This window comes from Salvelinus fontinalis, chromosome 14 (genome assembly GCF_029448725.1).
Source record: "Salvelinus fontinalis isolate EN_2023a chromosome 14, ASM2944872v1, whole genome shotgun sequence".
In the NCBI taxonomy this organism is placed as follows: Eukaryota; Metazoa; Chordata; class Actinopteri; order Salmoniformes; family Salmonidae; genus Salvelinus; species Salvelinus fontinalis.
The window spans coordinates 12737739-12757371 of record NC_074678.1 but is presented as its reverse complement, the minus strand read 5'-3'; positions in this window follow the sequence as shown (position 1 = coordinate 12757371).

Sequence of the window (19633 nt, the reverse complement as noted above, 5' to 3'; positions counted from 1 at the left end):
TCTATTATAATACAGACCAGGTCTATTAAATTAAAGACCAGGTCTATTATAATACAGGCCAGGTGTATTATAATAAAGACCAGGTCTATTATAAAACAGGCCAGGTCTATTATAATTCAGGCCAGGTCTATTATAATTCAGGCCAGGTCTATTAATACTGGTCAGGTCTATTATAATACAGGCCAGGTCTATTATAATACAGACCAGGTCTAGTATAATTCAGGCCAGGTCTAGTATAATACAGGCCAGGTCTATTATAATTCAGGCAAGGTCTATTATAATTCAGGCCAGGTCTATTATAATACAGGCCAGGTCTATTATAATACTGGTCAGGTCTACAGGGAAGGTCTTGTCACGATCGTCTTTATGTGGAAGAGAGGACCAAGGCGCAGCGTGATACGAATACATCTTCCTTTTTATTGACGAAGATGAACACGAAACGAAACACTTTTACAAACTAACAAAAAAACAACAAACGACCGTGAAGCTACAAAACAAAAGTGCAGACACAAGCTACTAACGTTTAGACATAGACAATTACCCACAACCTGTCTAATACCTATGGCTGCCTTAAATATGGCTCCCAATCAGAGACAACGATAGACAGCTGTCTCTGATTGAGAACCACTCAGGCAACCATAGACATACCTAGACACCTACACTGAACACAACCCCATAAACTCTACCAAAACCCCCTAGACACTACAAACACCCTCGACTAGACAAAAACACACAAACATCCCCCATGTCACACCCTGACCTAACTAAAATAATAAAGAAAACAAATATAACTAAGGCCAGGGCGTGACAGTACCCCCCCCCCCCAAAGGTGCGGACTCCGGCCGCAAACCTGACACAGACGGGGAGGGTCCGGGTGGGCCTTCTTATGGCGGCGGCTCGGGTGCGGGACGTGGCCCCCACTTCACCATAGTCACTACCCGCTTTGGTGGTGCCTCTGGAGCGGCGACCCTTTCAGCGAGTCCTGGAATGAATACCTTTCTAGAGGGCGGCTCCGGACTGAGGGGCGGCTCCGGACTGAGGGGCGGCTCCGGACTGAGGGGCGGCTCCGGGCTGGCGGGCGACTCCGGCAGATCCTGGCAGGCGGGCGACTCCGGCAGATCCTGGCTGGCGGGCGACTCCGGCAGATCCTGGCAGGCGGGCCACTCCGGCAGATCCTGGCTGGCGGGCGACTCCGGCAGATCCTGGCTGGCTCAGGACAGACGGGCGGCTCTGACGGCTCAGGACAGACGGGCGACTTTGACGGCTCAGGACAGACGGGCGGCTCAGACGGTGCTGGGCAGACGGGCAGCGCAGGCAGCGCTTGGCAGACGGACAGCTCAGGCGACGCTGGGCAGACGGACAGCGCAGACGGCTCTGGGCAGGCAGGCAGCTCAGATAGCCCTGGGCAGACGGCAGACTCTGGCCGGCTGAGGCGCACAGTAGGCCTGGTGCGTGGTACCGGAACTGGAGGTACCGGGCTAAGGACACGCACCATAGGGCGAGTGCGTGGAGGAGGAACAGGGCTCTGGAGATGCACTGGAAGCCTGGTGCGTGGCGTAGGCACTGGTGGTACTGGGCTGGGGCGGGGAGGTGGCGGCGGATATACCGGACCGTGCAGGCGTACTGGCTCCCTTGAGCACTGAGCCTGCCCAACCTTACTTGGTTGAATGGTTCCCGTAGCCCGACCAGTGCGGGGAGGTGGAATAACCTGCACTGGGCTGTGTTGGCGAACCGGGGACACCATGCGTAAGGCTGGTGCCATGTATGCCAACCCGAGGAGAAGCACTGGAGACCAGACGCGTTGAGCCGGCTTCATGGCACCTGGCTCAATGCCCAATCTAGCCCGGCCGATACGAGGAGCTGGAATGTACCGCACCGGGCTATGCACACGTACAGGAGACACCATGCGCTCTACCGCATAACATGGTGTCTGCCCGTACTCTCGCTCTCCACGGTAAGCACAGGGAGGTCTATTATAATACAGGCCAGGTCTATTATAATACAGGCCAGGTCTATTATAATACAGACCAGGTCTATTATAATACAGGCCAGGTCTATTATAATACAGGCCAGGTTTATTATAATACAGGCCAGGTCTACAGGCCAGGTCTATTATAATACAGACCAGGTTTAATATAAAAAAGGCCAGGTCTATTATAATACAGGCCAGGTCTATTATAATACAGACCAGGTCTATTATAATACAGGCCAGGTCTATTATAATACAGACCAGGTCTATTATAATACAGGCCAGGTCTATTATAATACAGACCAGGTCTATTATAATACAGACCAGGTTTATTATAATACAGGCCAGGTCTATTATAATAAAGACCAGGTCTATTATAATACATGCCAGGTCTATTATAATACAGACCAGGTCTATTATAATACAGGCCAGGTTTATTATAATACAGGCCAGGTCTATTATAATACAGACCAGGTATAATATAATGCAGGCCAGTTCTATTATAATACAGGCCAGGTCTATTATAATACAGGCCATGTCTATTATAATACAGTCCAGGTCTATTATAATGCAGGCCAGGTCTATTATAATACTGGTCAGGTCTATTATAATACAGTCCAGGTCTATTATAATGAAGGCCAGGATTATTATAATACAGGCCAGGTCTATTATAATACTAGTCAGGTCTACAGGGAAGGTCTACTGGCCAGGTCTATTATAATACAGGACAGGTCTATTATACTACAGGCCAGTTCTATTATAACACCGACCAGGTCTATTATACTACAGGCCAGGTCTATTATAATACAGGCCAGGTATATTATAATACAGGCCAGATCTATTATAATACAGGCCAGGTCTATTATAATACAGGCCAGATCTATTATAATACAGGCCAGGTCTATTATAATACAGGCCAGATCTATTATAATACAGACCAGGTCTATTATAATACCGACCAGGTCTATTATACTACAGGCCAGTTCTATTATAATACAGACCTGGTCTATTATAATGAGATGTGGTCTATAGTAGATGTAGTCAGGGTTATAGTAGATGTGGTCAGGGTTATAGTAGATGTGGTCAGGGTTATAGTAGATGTAGTCAGGGTTATAGTAGATGTGGTCTATAGTAGATGCAGTCAGGGTTATAGTAGATGTGGTCAGGGTTATAGTAGATGTGGTCAGGGTTATAGTAGATGTGGTCAGGGTTACATTAGATGTGGTCTATAGTAGATGTAGTCAGGGTTATAGTAGATGTGGTCTATAGTAGATGTGGTCAGGGTTATAGTAGATGTAGTCAGGGTTATAGTAGATGTAGTCAGGGTTATAGTAGATGTGGTCTATAGTAGATGTAGTCAGGGTTATAGTAGATGTGGTCAGGGTTATAGTAGATGTGGTCAGGGTTATAGTAGATGTAGTCAGGGTTATAGTAGATGTGGTCTATAGTAGATGTGGTCAGGGTTATAGTAGATGTGGTCTATAGTAGATGTGGTCAGGGTTATAGTAGATGTGGTCAGGGTTATATTAGATGTGGTCAGGGTTATAGTAGATGTGGTCAGGGTTATAGTAGATGTGGTCTATAGTAGATGTAGTCAGGGTTATAGTAGATGTGGTCAGGGTTATAGTAGATGTGGTCAGGGTTATAGTAGATGTGGTCAGGGTTATAGTAGATGTGGTCAGGGTTATAGTAGATGTAGTCAGGGTTATAGTAGATGTGGTCTATAGTAGATGTAGTCAGGGTTATAGTAGATGTGGTCAGGGTTATAGTAGATGTAGTCAGGGTTATAGTAGATGTAGTCAGGGTTATAGTAGATGTGGTCTATAGTAGATGTAGTCAGGGTTATAGTAGATGTGGTCAGGGTTATAGTAGATGTGGTCAAGGTTATAGTAGATGTGGTCTACAGTAGATGTGGTCAGGGTTAAAGTAGATGTGGTCAGGGTTATATTAGATGTGGTCAGGGTTATAGTAGATGTGGTCTATAGTAGATGTGGTCTATAGTAGATGTGGTCAGGGTTATAGTAGATGTGGTCAGGGTTATAGTAGATGTGGTCAGGGTTATAGTAGATGTGGTCAGGGTTATAGTAGATGTGGTCAGGGTTATAGTAGATGTGGTCAGGGTTATAGTAGATGTGGTCTATAGTAGATGTAGTCAGGGTTATAGTAGATGTGGTCAGGGTTATAGTAGATGGGGTCTATAGTAGATGTGGTCAGGGTTATAGTAGATGTGGTCAGGGTTATAGTAGATGTGATCAGGGTTATAGTAGATGTGGTCAGGGTTATAGTAGATGTGGTCAAGGTTATAGTAGATGTGGTCTATAGTAGATGTAGTCAGGGTTATAGTAGATGTGGTCAGGGTTATAGTAGATGTGGTCAGGGTTATAGTAGATGTAGTCAGGGTTATAGTAGATGTGGTCAGGGTTATAGTAGATGTGGTCAGGGTTATAGTAGATGTGGTCTATAGTAGATGTGGTCTATAGTAGATGTGGTCAGGGTTATAGTAGATGTGGTCAGGGTTATAGTAGATGTGGTCAGGGTTATAGTAGATGTGGTCAGGGTTATAGTAGATGTGGTCAGGGTTATAGTAGATGTGGTCAGGGTTATAGTAGATGTGGTCTATAGTAGATGTAGTCAGGGTTATAGTAGATGTGGTCAGGGTTATAGTAGATGGGGTCTATAGTAGATGTGGTCAGGGTTATAGTAGATGTGGTCAGGGTTATAGTAGATGTGATCAGGGTTATAGTAGATGTGGTCAGGGTTATAGTAGATGTGGTCAAGGTTATAGTAGATGTGGTCTATAGTAGATGTAGTCAGGGTTATAGTAGATGTGGTCAGGGTTATAGTAGATGTGGTCAGGGTTATAGTAGATGTAGTCAGGGTTATAGGAGATGTGGTCAGGGTTATAGTAGATGTGGTCAGGGTTATAGTAGATGTGGTCTATAGTAGATGTGGTCAGGGTTATAGTAGATGTAGTCAGGGTTATAGTAGATGTGGTCTATAGTAGATGTAGTCGGGGTTATAGTAGATGTGGTCAGGGTTATAGTAGATGTAGTCAGGGTTATAGTAGATGTGGTCTATAGTAGATGTAGTCAGGGTTATAGTAGATGTGGTCTATAGTAGATGTAGTCAGGGTTATAGTAGATGTGGTCAGGGTTATAGTAGATGTAGTCAGGGTTATAGTAGATGTGGTCTATAGTAGATGTAGTCAGGGTTATAGTAGATGTGGTCAGGGTTATAGTAGATGTAGTCAGGGTTATAGTAGATGTGGTCTATAGTAGATGTAGTCAGGGTTATAGTAGATGTGGTCTATAGTAGATGTGGTCAGGGTTGTAGTAGATGTGGTCTATAGTAGATGTGGTCAGGGTTATAGTAGATGTAGTCAGGGTTATAGTAGATGTGGTCAGGGTTATAGTAGATGTAGTCAGGGTTATAGTAGATGTGGTCAGGGTTATAGTAGATGTAGTCAGGGTTATAGTAGATGTGGTCAGGGTTATAGTAGATGTGGTCTATAGTAGATGTGGTCTATAGTAGATGTGGTCTATAGTAGATGTGGTCAGGGTAATAGTAGATGTGGTCAGGGTTATAGTAGATGTGGTCAGGGTTATAGTAGATGTGGTCTATAGTAGATGTGGTCAGGGTTATAGTAGATGTGGTCAGGGTTATAGTAGATGTAGTCAGGGTTATAGTAGATGTAGTCAGGGTTATAGTAGATGTGGTCTATAGTAGATGTGGTCTATAGTAGATGTGGTCAGGGTTATAGTAGATGTGGTCAGGGTTATAGTAGATGTGGTCAGGGTTATAGTAGATTTAGTAAGGGTTATAGTAGATGTGGTCAGGGTTATAGTAGATGTGGTCTATAGTAGATGTAGTCAGGGTTATAGTAGATGTGGTCTATAGTAGATGTGGTCAGGGTTATAGTAGATGTAGTCAGGGTTATAGTAGATGTAGTCAGGGTTATAGTAGATGTGGTCTATAGTAGATGTAGTCAGGGTTATAGTAGATGTGGTCAGGGTTATAGTAGATGTGGTCAGGGTTATAGTAGATGTAGTCAGGGTTATAGTAGATGTGGTCTATAGTAGATGTGGTCAGGGTTATAGTAGATGTGGTCTATAGTAGATGTGGTCAGGGTTATAGTAGATGTGGTCAGGGTTATATTAGATGTGGTCAGGGTTATAGTAGATGTGGTCAGGGTTATAGTAGATTTGGTCTATAGTAGATGTAGTCAGGGTTATAGTAGATGTGGTCAGGGTTATAGTAGATGTGGTCAGGGTTATAGTAGATGTGGTCAGGGTTATAGTAGATGTGGTCAGGGTTATAGTAGATGTAGTCAGGGTTTTGGTAGATGTGGTCTATAGTAGATGTAGTCAGGGTTATAGTAGATGTGGTCAGGGTTATAGTAGATGTAGTCAGGGTTATAGTAGATGTAGTCAGGGTTATAGTAGATGTGGTCTATAGTAGATGTAGTCAGGGTTATAGTAGATGTGGTCAGGGTTATAGTAGATGTGGTCAGGGTTATAGTAGATGTGGTCTACAGTAGATGTGGTCAGGGTTAAAGTAGATGTGATCAGGGTTATATTAGATGTGGTCAGGGTTATAGTAGATGTGGTCTATAGTAGATGTGGTCTATAGTAGATGTGGTCAGGGTTATAGTAGATGTGGTCAGGGTTATAGTAGATGTGGTCTATAGTAGATGTGGTCAGGGTTATAGTAGATGTGGTCAGGGTTATAGTAGATGTGGTCAGGGTTATAGTAGATGTGGTCTATAGTAGATGTAGTCAGGGTTATAGTAGATGTGGTCAGGGTTATAGTAGATGGGGTCTATAGTAGATGTGGTCAGGGTTATAGTAGATGTGGTCAGGGTTATAGTAGATGTGATCAGGGTTATAGTAGATGTGGTCAGGGTTATAGTAGATGTGGTCAAGGTTATAGTAGATGTGGTCTATAGTAGATGTAGTCAGGGTTATAGTAGATGTGGTCAGGGTTATAGTAGATGTGGTCAGGGTTATAGTAGATGTAGTCAGGGTTATAGTAGATGTGGTCAGGGTTATAGTAGATGTGGTCAGGGTTATAGTAGATGTGGTCTATAGTAGATGTGGTCTATAGTAGATGTGGTCAGGGTTATAGTAGATGTGGTCAGGGTTATAGTAGATGTGGTCAGGGTTATAGTAGATGTGGTCAGGGTTATAGTAGATGTGGTCAGGGTTATAGTAGATGTGGTCAGGGTTATAGTAGATGTGGTCTATAGTAGATGTAGTCAGGGTTATAGTAGATGTGGTCAAGGTTATAGTAGATGGGGTCTATAGTAGATGTGGTCAGGGTTATAGTAGATGTGATCAGGGTTATAGTAGATGTGGTCAGGGTTATAGTAGATGTGGTCAAGGTTATAGTAGATGTGGTCTATAGTAGATGTAGTCAGGGTTATAGTAGATGTGGTCAGGGTTATAGTAGATGTGGTCAGGGTTATAGTAGATGTAGTCAGGGTTATAGGAGATGTGGTCAGGGTTATAGTAGATGTGGTCAGGGTTATAGTAGATGTGGTCTATAGTAGATGTGGTCAGGGTTATAGTAGATGTAGTCAGGGTTATAGTAGATGTGGTCTATAGTAGATGTAGTCGGGGTTATAGTAGATGTGGTCAGGGTTATAGTAGATGTAGTCAGGGTTATAGTAGATGTGGTCTATAGTAGATGTAGTCAGGGTTATAGTAGATGTGGTCTATAGTAGATGTAGTCAGGGTTATAGTAGATGTGGTCAGGGTTATAGTAGATGTAGTCAGGGTTATAGTAGATGTGGTCTATAGTAGATGTAGTCAGGGTTATAGTAGATGTGGTCAGGGTTATAGTAGATGTAGTCAGGGTTATAGTAGATGTGGTCTATAGTAGATGTAGTCAGGGTTATAGTAGATGTGGTCTATAGTAGATGTGGTCAGGGTTATAGTAGATGTGGTCTATAGTAGATGTGGTCAGGGTTATAGTAGATGTAGTCAGGGTTATAGTAGATGTGGTCAGGGTTATAGTAGATGTAGTCAGGGTTATAGTAGATGTGGTCAGGGTTATAGTAGATGTAGTCAGGGTTATAGTAGATGTGGTCAGGGTTATAGTAGATGTGGTCTATAGTAGATGTGGTCTATAGTAGATGTGGTCTATAGTAGATGTGGTCAGGGTAATAGTAGATGTGGTCAGGGTTATAGTAGATGTGGTCAGGGTTATAGTAGATGTGGTCTATAGTAGATGTGGTCAGGGTTATAGTAGATGTGGTCAGGGTTATAGTAGATGTAGTCAGGGTTATAGTAGATGTAGTCAGGGTTATAGTAGATGTGGTCTATAGTAGATGTGGTCTATAGTAGATGTGGTCAGGGTTATAGTCGTTGTGGTCAGGGTTATAGTAGATGTGGTCAGGGTTATAGTAGATTTAGTAAGGGTTATAGTAGATGTGGTCAGGGTTATAGTAGATGTGGTCTATAGTAGATGTGGTCAGGGTTATAGTAGATGTGGTCAGGGTTATAGTAGATGTGGTCAGGGTTATAGTAGATTTAGTCAGGGTTATAGTAGATGTGGTCTATAGTAGATGTGGTCAGGGTTATAGTAGATGCGGTCTATAGTAGATGTGGTCAGGGTTATAGTAGATGTGGTCAGGGTTATAGTAGATGTGGTCAGGGTTATAGTAGATGTGGTCTATAGTAGATGTGGTCAGGGATATAGTAGATGTGGTCAGGGTTATAGTAGATGTGGTCTATAGTAGATGTGGTCAGGATTATAGTAGATGTAGTCTATAGTTGATGTGGTCAGGGTTATATTAGATGTGGTCAGGGTTATAGTAGATGTAGTCAGGGTTATATTAGATGTGGTCTATAGTAGATGTAGTCAGGGTTATAGTAGATGTGGTCAGGGTTATAGTAGATGTGGTCTATAGTAGATGTGGTCTATAGTAGATGTGGTCAGGGTTATAGTAGATGTGGTCAGGGTTATAGTAGATGTAGTCAGGGTTATAGTAGATGTGGTCTATAGTAGATGTGGTCAGGGTTATAGTAGATGTGGTCAGGGTTATAGTAGATGTGGTCTATAGTAGATGTGGTCAGGGTTATAGTAGATGTGGTCAGGGTTATAGTAGATGTGGTCTATAGTAGATGTGGTCAGGGTTATAGTAGATGTGGTCAGGGTTATAGTAGATGTAGTCTATAGTAGATGTGGTCTATAGTAGATGTGGTCTATAGTAGATGTGGTCAGGGTTATAATAGATGTGGTCAGGGTTATAGTAGATGTGGTCAGGGTTATAGTAGATGTGGTCAGGGTTATAGTAGATGTGGTCAGGGTTATTGTAGATGTGATCAGGGTTATAGTAGATGTGGTCTATAGTAGATGTAGTCAGGGTTATAGTAGATGTAGTCTATAATAGATGTGGTCAGGGTTATAGTAGATGTAGTCTATAATAGATGTGGTCTATAGTAGATGTAGTCAGGGTTATAGTAGATGTAGTCAGGGTTATAGTAGATGTGGTCAGGGTTATAGTAGATGTGGTCAGGGTTATAGTAGATGTGGTCAGGGTTATAGTAGATGTGGTCTATAGTAGATGTGGTCAGGGTTATAGTAGATGTGGTCTATAGTAGATGTGGTCAGGGTTATAGTAGATGTGGTCAGGGTTATAGTAGATGTGGTCTATAGTAGATGTGGTCAGGGTTATAGTAGATGTGGTCTATAGTAGATGTGGTCAGGGTTATAGTAGATGTGGTCAGGGTTATAGTAGATGTGGTCAGGGTTATAGTAGATGTGGTCTATAGTAGATGTAGTCAGGGTTATAGTAGATGTGGTCAGGGTTATTGTAGATGTGGTCAGGGTTATAGTAGATGTAGTCAGGGTTATAGTAGATGTGGTCAGGGTTATAGTAGATGTGGTCTATAGTAGATGTAGTCAGGGTTATAGTAGATGTGGTCAGGGTTATAGTAGATGTGGTCTATAGTAGATGTGGTCAGGGTTATAGTAGATATAGTCAGGGTTATAGTAGATGTGGTCAGGGTTATAGTATATGTGGTCTATAGTAGATGTGGTCAGGGTTATAGTAGATGTGGTCAGGGTTATAGTATATGTGGTCAGGGTTATAGTAGATGTGGTCAGGGTTATAGTAGATGTGGTCAGGGTTATAGTAGATGTAGTCAGGGTTATAGTAGATGTAGTCAGGGTTATAGTAGATGTGGTCTATAGTAGATGTAGTCAGGGTTATAGTAGATGTGGTCAGGGTTATAGTAGATGTAGTCAGGGTTATAGTAGATGTAGTCAGGGTTATAGTAGATGTGGTCTATAGTAGATGTAGTCAGGGTTATAGTAGATGTGGTCAGGGTTATAGTAGATGTGGTCAGGGTTATAGTAGATGTGGTCTACAGTAGATGTGGTCAGGGTTAAAGTAGATGTGGTCAGGGTTATATTAGATGTGGTCAGGGTTATAGTAGATGTGGTCTATAGTAGATGTGGTCTATAGTAGATGTGGTCAGGGTTATAGTAGATGTGGTCAGGGTTATAGTAGATGTGGTCTATAGTAGATGTGGTCAGGGTTATAGTAGATGTGGTCAGGGTTATAGTAGATGTGGTCAGGGTTATAGTAGATGTGGTCTATAGTAGATGTAGTCAGGGTTATAGTAGATGTGGTCAGGGTTATAGTAGATGGGGTCTATAGTAGATGTGGTCAGGGTTATAGTAGATGTGGTCAGGGTTATAGTAGATGTGATCAGGGTTATAGTAGATGTGGTCAGGGTTATAGTAGATGTGGTCAAGGTTATAGTAGATGTGGTCTATAGTAGATGTAGTCAGGGTTATAGTAGATGTGGTCAGGGTTATAGTAGATGTGGTCAGGGTTATAGTAGATGTAGTCAGGGTTATAGTAGATGTGGTCAGGGTTATAGTAGATGTGGTCAGGGTTATAGTAGATGTGGTCTATAGTAGATGTGGTCTATAGTAGATGTGGTCAGGGTTATAGTAGATGTGGTCAGGGTTATAGTAGATGTGGTCAGGGTTATAGTAGATGTGGTCAGGGTTATAGTAGATGTGGTCAGGGTTATAGTAGATGTGGTCAGGGTTATAGTAGATGTGGTCTATAGTAGATGTAGTCTGGGTTATAGTAGATGTGGTCAGGGTTATAGTAGATGGGGTCTATAGTAGATGTGGTCAGGGTTATAGTAGATGTGGTCAGGGTTATAGTAGATGTGATCAGGGTTATAGTAGATGTGGTCAGGGTTATAGTAGATGTGGTCAAGGTTATAGTAGATGTGGTCTATAGTAGATGTAGTCAGGGTTATAGTAGATGTGGTCAGGGTTATAGTAGATGTGGTCAGGGTTATAGTAGATGTAGTCAGGGTTATAGGAGATGTGGTCAGGGTTATAGTAGATGTGGTCAGGGTTATAGTAGATGTGGTCTATAGTAGATGTGGTCAGGGTTATAGTAGATGTAGTCAGGGTTATAGTAGATGTGGTCTATAGTAGATGTAGTCGGGGTTATAGTAGATGTGGTCAGGGTTATAGTAGATGTAGTCAGGGTTATAGTAGATGTGGTCTATAGTAGATGTAGTCAGGGTTATAGTAGATGTGGTCTATAGTAGATGTAGTCAGGGTTATAGTAGATGTGGTCAGGGTTATAGTAGATGTAGTCAGGGTTATAGTAGATGTGGTCTATAGTAGATGTAGTCAGGGTTATAGTAGATGTGGTCAGGGTTATAGTAGATGTAGTCAGGGTTATAGTAGATGTGGTCTATAGTAGATGTAGTCAGGGTTATAGTAGATGTGGTCTATAGTAGATGTGGTCAGGGTTATAGTAGATGTGGTCTATAGTAGATGTGGTCAGGGTTATAGTAGATGTAGTCAGGGTTATAGTAGATGTGGTCAGGGTTATAGTAGATGTAGTCAGGGTTATAGTAGATGTGGTCAGGGTTATAGTAGATGTAGTCAGTGTTATAGTAGATGTGGTCAGGGTTATAGTAGATGTGGTCTATAGTAGATGTGGTCTATAGTAGATGTGGTCTATAGTAGATGTGGTCAGGGTAATAGTAGATGTGGTCAGGGTTATAGTAGATGTGGTCAGGGTTATAGTAGATGTGGTCTATAGTAGATGTGGTCAGGGTTATAGTAGATGTGGTCAGGGTTATAGTAGATGTAGTCAGGGTTATAGTAGATGTAGTCAGGGTTATAGTAGATGTGGTCTATAGTAGATGTGGTCTATAGTAGATGTGGTCAGGGTTATAGTAGATGTGGTCAGGGTTATAGTAGATGTGGTCAGGGTTATAGTAGATTTAGTAAGGGTTATAGTAGATGTGGTCAGGGTTATAGTAGATGTGGTCTATAGTAGATGTGGTCAGGGTTATAGTAGATGTGGTCAGGGTTATAGTAGATGTGGTCAGGGTTATAGTAGATTTAGTCAGGGTTATAGTAGATGTGGTCTATAGTAGATGTGGTCAGGGTTATAGTAGATGCGGTCTATAGTAGATGTGGTCAGGGTTATAGTAGATGTGGTCAGGGTTATAGTAGATGTGGTCAGGGTTATAGTAGATGTGGTCTATAGTAGATGTGGTCAGGGATATAGTAGATGTGGTCAGGGTTATAGTAGATGTGGTCTATAGTAGATGTGGTCAGGATTATAGTAGATGTAGTCTATAGTTGATGTGGTCAGGGTTATAGTAGATGTGGTCAGGGATATAGTAGATGTGGTCAGGGTTATAGTAGATGTGGTCTATAGTAGATGTGGTCAGGATTATAGTAGATGTAGTCTATAGTTGATGGGGTCAGGGTTATAGTAGATGTGGTCAGGGTTATAGTAGATGTGGTCAGGGTTATAGTAGATGTGGTCTATAGTAGATGTGGTCAGGGTTATAGTAGATGTGGTCAGGGTTATAGTAGATGTGGTCAGGGTTATAGTAGATGTGGTCTATAGTAGATGTGGTCAGGGTTATAGTAGATGTGGTCAGGGTTATAGTAGATGTGGTCTATAGTAGATGTGGTCAGGGTTATAGTAGATGTGGTCAGGGTTATAGTAGATGTGGTCTATAGTAGATGTGGTCAGGGTTATAGTAGATGTGGTCAGGGTTATAGTAGATGTAGTCTATAGTAGATGTGGTCTATAGTAGATGTGGTCTATAGTAGATGTGGTCAGGGTTATAATAGATGTGGTCAGGGTTATAGTAGATGTGGTCAGGGTTATAGTAGATGTGGTCAGGGTTATAGTAGATGTGGTCTATAGTAGATGTAGTCAGGGTTATAGTAGATGTGGTCAGGGTTATAGTAGATGTGGTCAGGGTTATTGTAGATGTGATCAGGGTTATAGTAGATGTGGTCTATAGTAGATGTAGTCAGGGTTATAGTAGATGTAGTCTATAATAGATGTGGTCAGGGTTATAGTAGATGTAGTCTATAATAGATGTGGTCTATAGTAGATGTAGTCAGGGTTATAGTAGATGTAGTCAGGGTTATAGTAGATGTGGTCAGGGTTATAGTAGATGTGGTCAGGGTTATAGTAGATGTGGTCAGGGTTATAGTAGATGTGGTCTATAGTAGATGTGGTCAGGGTTATAGTAGATGTGGTCTATAGTAGATGTGGTCAGGGTTATAGTAGATGTGGTCAGGGTTATAGTAGATGTGGTCTATAGTAGATGTGGTCAGGGTTATAGTAGATGTGGTCTATAGTAGATGTGGTCAGGGTTATATTAGATGTGGTCAGGGTTATAGTAGATGTGGTCAGGGTTATAGTAGATGTGGTCTATAGTAGATGTAGTCAGGGTTATAGTAGATGTGGTCAGGGTTATTGTAGATGTGGTCAGGGTTATAGTAGATGTAGTCAGGGTTATAGTAGATGTGGTCAGGGTTATAGTAGATGTGGTCTATAGTAGATGTAGTCAGGGTTATAGTAGATGTGGTCAGGGTTATAGTAGATGTGGTCTATAGTAGATGTGGTCAGGGTTATAGTAGATATAGTCAGGGTTATAGTAGATGTGGTCAGGGTTATAGTATATGTGGTCTATAGTAGATGTGGTCAGGGTTATAGTAGATGTGGTCAGGGTTATAGTATATGTGGTCAGGGTTATAGTAGATGTGGTCAGGATTATAGTAGATGTGGTCAGGGTTATAGTAGATGTAGTCAGGGTTATAGTAGATGTGGTCTATAGTAGATGTGGTCTATAGTAGATGTAGTCAGGGTTATAGTAGATGTGGTCAGGGTTATAGTAGATGTGGTCAGGGTTATAGTAGATGTGGCAGGGTTATAGTAGATGTGGTCTATAGTAGATGTGGTCAGGGTTATAGTAGATGTGGTCTATAGTAGATATCTTCAGGGTTATAGTAGATGTGGTCAGGGTTATAGTAGATGTGGTCAGGGTTATAGTAGATGTGGTCTATAGTAGATGTGGTCAGGGTTATAGTAGATGTGGTCAGGGTTATAGTAGATGTGGTCAGGGTTATAGTAGATGTAGTCAGGGTTATAGTAGATGTGGCAGGGTTATAGTAGATGTGGTCTATAGTAGATGTGGTCAGGGTTATAGTAGATGTGGTCAGGGTTATAGTAGATGTGGTCTATAGTAGATGTGGTCAGGGTTATAGTAGATGTGGTCAGGGTTATAGTAGATGTGGTCAGGGTTATAGTAGATGTAGTCTATAGTAGATATCTTCAGGGTTATAGTAGATGTGGTCAGGGTTATAGTAGATGTGGTCAGGGTTATAGTAGATGTGGTCTATAGTAGATGTGGTCTATAGTAGATGTGGTCAGGGTTATAGTAGATGTGGTCTATAGTAGATGTGGTCAGGGTTATAGTAGATATAGTCAGGGTTATAGTAGATGTAGTCTATAGTATATGTGGTCAGGGTTATAGTAGATGTAGTCAGGGTTATAGTAGATGTGGTCTATAGTAGATGTGGTCTATAGTAGATGTAGTCAGGGTTATAGTAGATGTGGTCAGGGTTATAGTAGATGTGGTCAGGGTTATAGTAGATGTGGCAGGGTTATAGTAGATGTAGTCAGGGTTATAGTAGATGTGGTCTATAGTAGATGTGGTCAGGGTTATAGTAGATGTAGTCAGGGTTATAGTAGATGTGGTCTATAGTAGATGTGGTCAGGGTTATAGTAGATGTAGTCAGGGTTATAGTAGATGTGGTCTATAGTAGATGTGGTCAGGGTTATAGTAGATGTGGTCAGGGTTATAGTAGATGTGGTCTATAGTAGATGTGGTCTATAGTAGATGTGGTCAGGGTTATAGTAGATGTGGTCAGGGTTATAGTAGATGTGGTCAGGGTTATAGTAGATGTAGTCAGGGCTATAGTAGATGTGGTCTATAGTAGATGTGGTCAGGGTTATAGTAGATGTAGTCAGGGTTATAGTAGATGTGGTCTATAGTAGATGTAGTCAGGGTTATAGTAGATGTGGTCAGGGTTATAGTAGATGTAGTCAGGGTTATAGTAGATGTGGTCTATAGTAGATGTAGTCAGGGTTATAGTAGATGTGGTCAGGGTTATAGTAGATGTGGTCAGGGTTATAGTAGATGTAGTCAGGGTTATAGTAGATGTGGTCAGGGTTATAGTAGATGTGGTCTATAGTAGATGTAGTCAGGGTTATAGTAGATGTAGTCAGGGTTATAGTAGATGTGGTCTATAGTAGATGTGGTCAGGGTTATAGTAGATGTGGTCAGGGTTATAGTAGATGTGGTCTATAGTAGATGTAGTCAGGGTTATAGTAGATGTGGTCAGGGTTATAGTAGATGTAGTCAGGGTTATAGTAGATGTGGTCTATAGTAGATGTAGTCAGGGTTATAGTAGATGTGGTCAGGGTTATAGTAGATGTGGTCAGGGTTATAGTAGATGTAGTCAGGGTTATAGTAGATGTGGTCAGGGTTATAGTAGATGTGGTCTATAGTAGATGTGGTCTATAGTAGATGTAGTCAGGGTTATAGTAGATGTGGTCAGGGTTATAGTAGATGTGGTCTATAGTAGATGTAGTCAGGGTTATAGTAGATGTGGTCAGGGTTATAGTAGATGTAGTCAGGGTTATAGTAGATGTGGTCAGGGTTATAGTAGATATAGTCAGGGTTATAGTAGATGTGGTCAGGGTTATAGTATATGTGGTCTATAGTAGATGTGGTCAGGGTTATAGTAGATGTGGTCAGGGTTATAGTATATGTGGTCAGGGTTATAGTAGATGTGGTCAGGATTATAGTAGATGTGGTCAGGGTTATAGTAGATGTAGTCAGGGTTATAGTAGTTGTGGTCTATAGTAGATGTGGTCTATAGTAGATGTAGTCAGGGTTATAGTAGATGTGGTCAGGGTTATAGTAGATGTGGTCAGGGTTATAGTAGATGTGGCAGGGTTACAGTAGATGTGGTCTATAGTAGATGTGGTCAGGGTTATAGTAGATGTGGTCTATAGTAGATATCTTCAGGGTTATAGTAGATGTGGTCAGGGTTATAGTAGATGTGGTCAGGGTTATAGTAGATGTGGTCTATAGTAGATGTGGTCAGGGTTATAGTAGATGTGGTCAGGGTTATAGTAGATGTGGTCAGGGTTATAGTAGATGTAGTCAGGGTTATAGTAGATGTGGCAGGGTTATAGTAGATGTGGTCTATAGTAGATGTGGTCAGGGTTATAGTAGATGTGGTCAGGGTTATAGTAGATGTGGTCTATAGTAGATGTGGTCAGGGTTATAGTAGATGTGGTCAGGGTTATAGTAGATGTGGTCAGGGTTATAGTAGATGTAGTCTATAGTAGATATCTTCAGGGTTATAGTAGATGTGGTCAGGGTTATAGTAGATGTGGTCAGGGTTATAGTAGATGTGGTCTATAGTAGATGTGGTCTATAGTAGATGTGGTCAGGGTTATAGTAGATGTGGTCTATAGTAGATGTGGTCAGGGTTATAGTAGATATAGTCAGGGTTATAGTAGATGTAGTCTATAGTAGATGTGGTCAGGGTTATAGTAGATGTAGTCAGGGTTATAGTAGATGTGGTCTATAGTAGATGTGGTCTATAGTAGATGTAGTCAGGGGTATAGTAGATGTGGTCAGGGTTATAGTAGATGTGGTCAGGGTTATAGTAGATGTGGCAGGGTTATAGTAGATGTAGTCAGGGTTATAGTAGATGTGGTCTATAGTAGATGTGGTCAGGGTTATAGTAGATGTAGTCAGGGTTATAGTAGATGTGGTCTATAGTAGATGTGGTCAGGGTTATAGTAGATGTAGTCAGGGTTATAGTAGATGTGGTCTATAGTAGATGTGGTCAGGGTTATAGTAGATGTGGTCAGGGTTATAGTAGATGTGGTCTATAGTAGATGTGGTCTATAGTAGATGTGGTCAGGGTTATAGTAGATGTGGTCAGGGTTATAGTAGATGTGGTCAGGGTTATAGTAGATGTAGTCAGGGCTATAGTAGATGTGGTCTATAGTAGATGTGGTCAGGGTTATAGTAGATGTAGTCAGGGTTATAGTAGATGTGGTCTATAGTAGATGTAGTCAGGGTTATAGTAGATGTGGTCAGGGTTATAGTAGATGTAGTCAGGGTTATAGTAGATGTGGTCTATAGTAGATGTAGTCAGGGTTATAGTAGATGTGGCAGGGTTATAGTAGATGTGGTCTATAGTAGATGTGGTCAGGGTTATAGTAGATGTGGTCAGGGTTATAGTAGATGTGGTCTATAGTAGATGTGGTCAGGGTTATAGTAGATGTGGTCAGGGTTATAGTAGATGTGGTCAGGGTTATAGTAGATGTAGTCAGGGTTATAGTAGATGTGGTCAGGGTTATAGTAGATGTGGTCTATAGTAGATGTGGTCTATAGTAGATGTAGTCAGGGTTATAGTAGATGTGGTCAGGGTTATAGTAGATGTGGTCTATAGTAGATGTAGTCAGGGTTATAGTAGATGTGGTCAGGGTTATAGTAGATGTAGTCAGGGTTATAGTAGATGTGGTCAGGGTTATAGTAGATATAGTCAGGGTTATAGTAGATGTGGTCAGGGTTATAGTATATGTGGTCTATAGTAGATGTGGTCAGGGTTATAGTAGATGTGGTCAGGGTTATAGTATATGTGGTCAGGGTTATAGTAGATGTGGTCAGGATTATAGTAGATGTGGTCAGGGTTATAGTAGATGTAGTCAGGGTTATAGTAGTTGTGGTCTATAGTAGATGTGGTCTATAGTAGATGTAGTCAGGGTTATAGTAGATGTGGTCAGGGTTATAGTAGATGTGGTCAGGGTTATAGTAGATGTGGCAGGGTTACAGTAGATGTGGTCTATAGTAGATGTGGTCAGGGTTATAGTAGATGTGGTCTATAGTAGATATCTTCAGGGTTATAGTAGATGTGGTCAGGGTTATAGTAGATGTGGTCAGGGTTATAGTAGATGTGGTCTATAGTAGATGTGGTCAGGGTTATAGTAGATGTGGTCAGGGTTATAGTAGATGTGGTCAGGGTTATAGTAGATGTAGTCAGGGTTATAGTAGATGTGGCAGGGTTATAGTAGATGTGGTCTATAGTAGATGTGGTCAGGGTTATAGTAGATGTGGTCAGGGTTATAGTAGATGTGGTCTATAGTAGATGTGGTCAGGGTTATAGTAGATGTGGTCAGGGTTATAGTAGATGTGGTCAGGGTTATAGTAGATGTAGTCTATAGTAGATATCTTCAGGGTTATAGTAGATGTGGTCAGGGTTATAGTAGATGTGGTCAGGGTTATAGTAGATGTGGTCTATAGTAGATGTGGTCTATAGTAGATGTGGTCAGGGTTATAGTAGATGTGGTCTATAGTAGATGTGGTCAGGGTTATAGTAGATATAGTCAGGGTTATAGTAGATGTAGTCTATAGTAGATGTGGTCAGGGTTATAGTAGATGTAGTCAGGGTTATAGTAGATGTGGTCTATAGTAGATGTGGTCTATAGTAGATGTAGTCAGGGGTATAGTAGATGTGGTCAGGGTTATAGTAGATGTGGTCAGGGTTATAGTAGATGTGGCAGGGTTATAGTAGATGTAGTCAGGGTTATAGTAGATGTGGTCTATAGTAGATGTGGTCAGGGTTATAGTAGATGTAGTCAGGGTTATAGTAGATGTGGTCTATAGTAGATGTGGTCAGGGTTATAGTAGATGTAGTCAGGGTTATAGTAGATGTGGTCTATAGTAGATGTGGTCAGGGTTATAGTAGATGTGGTCAGGGTTATAGTAGATGTGGTCTATAGTAGATGTGGTCTATAGTAGATGTGGTCAGGGTTATAGTAGATGTGGTCAGGGTTATAGTAGATGTGGTCAGGGTTATAGTAGATGTAGTCAGGGCTATAGTAGATGTGGTCTATAGTAGATGTGGTCAGGGTTATAGTAGATGTAGTCAGGGTTATAGTAGATGTGGTCTATAGTAGATGTAGTCAGGGTTATAGTAGATGTGGTCAGGGTTATAGTAGATGTAGTCAGGGTTATAGTAGATGTGGTCTATAGTAGATGTAGTCAGGGTTATAGTAGATGTGGCAGGGTTATAGTAGATGTGGTCTATAGTAGATGTGGTCAGGGTTATAGTAGATGTGGTCAGGGTTATAGTAGATGTGGTCTATAGTAGATGTGGTCAGGGTTATAGTAGATGTGGTCAGGGTTATAGTAGATGTGGTCAGGGTTATAGTAGATGTAGTCTATAGTAGATATCTTCAGGGTTATAGTAGATGTGGTCAGGGTTATAGTAGAT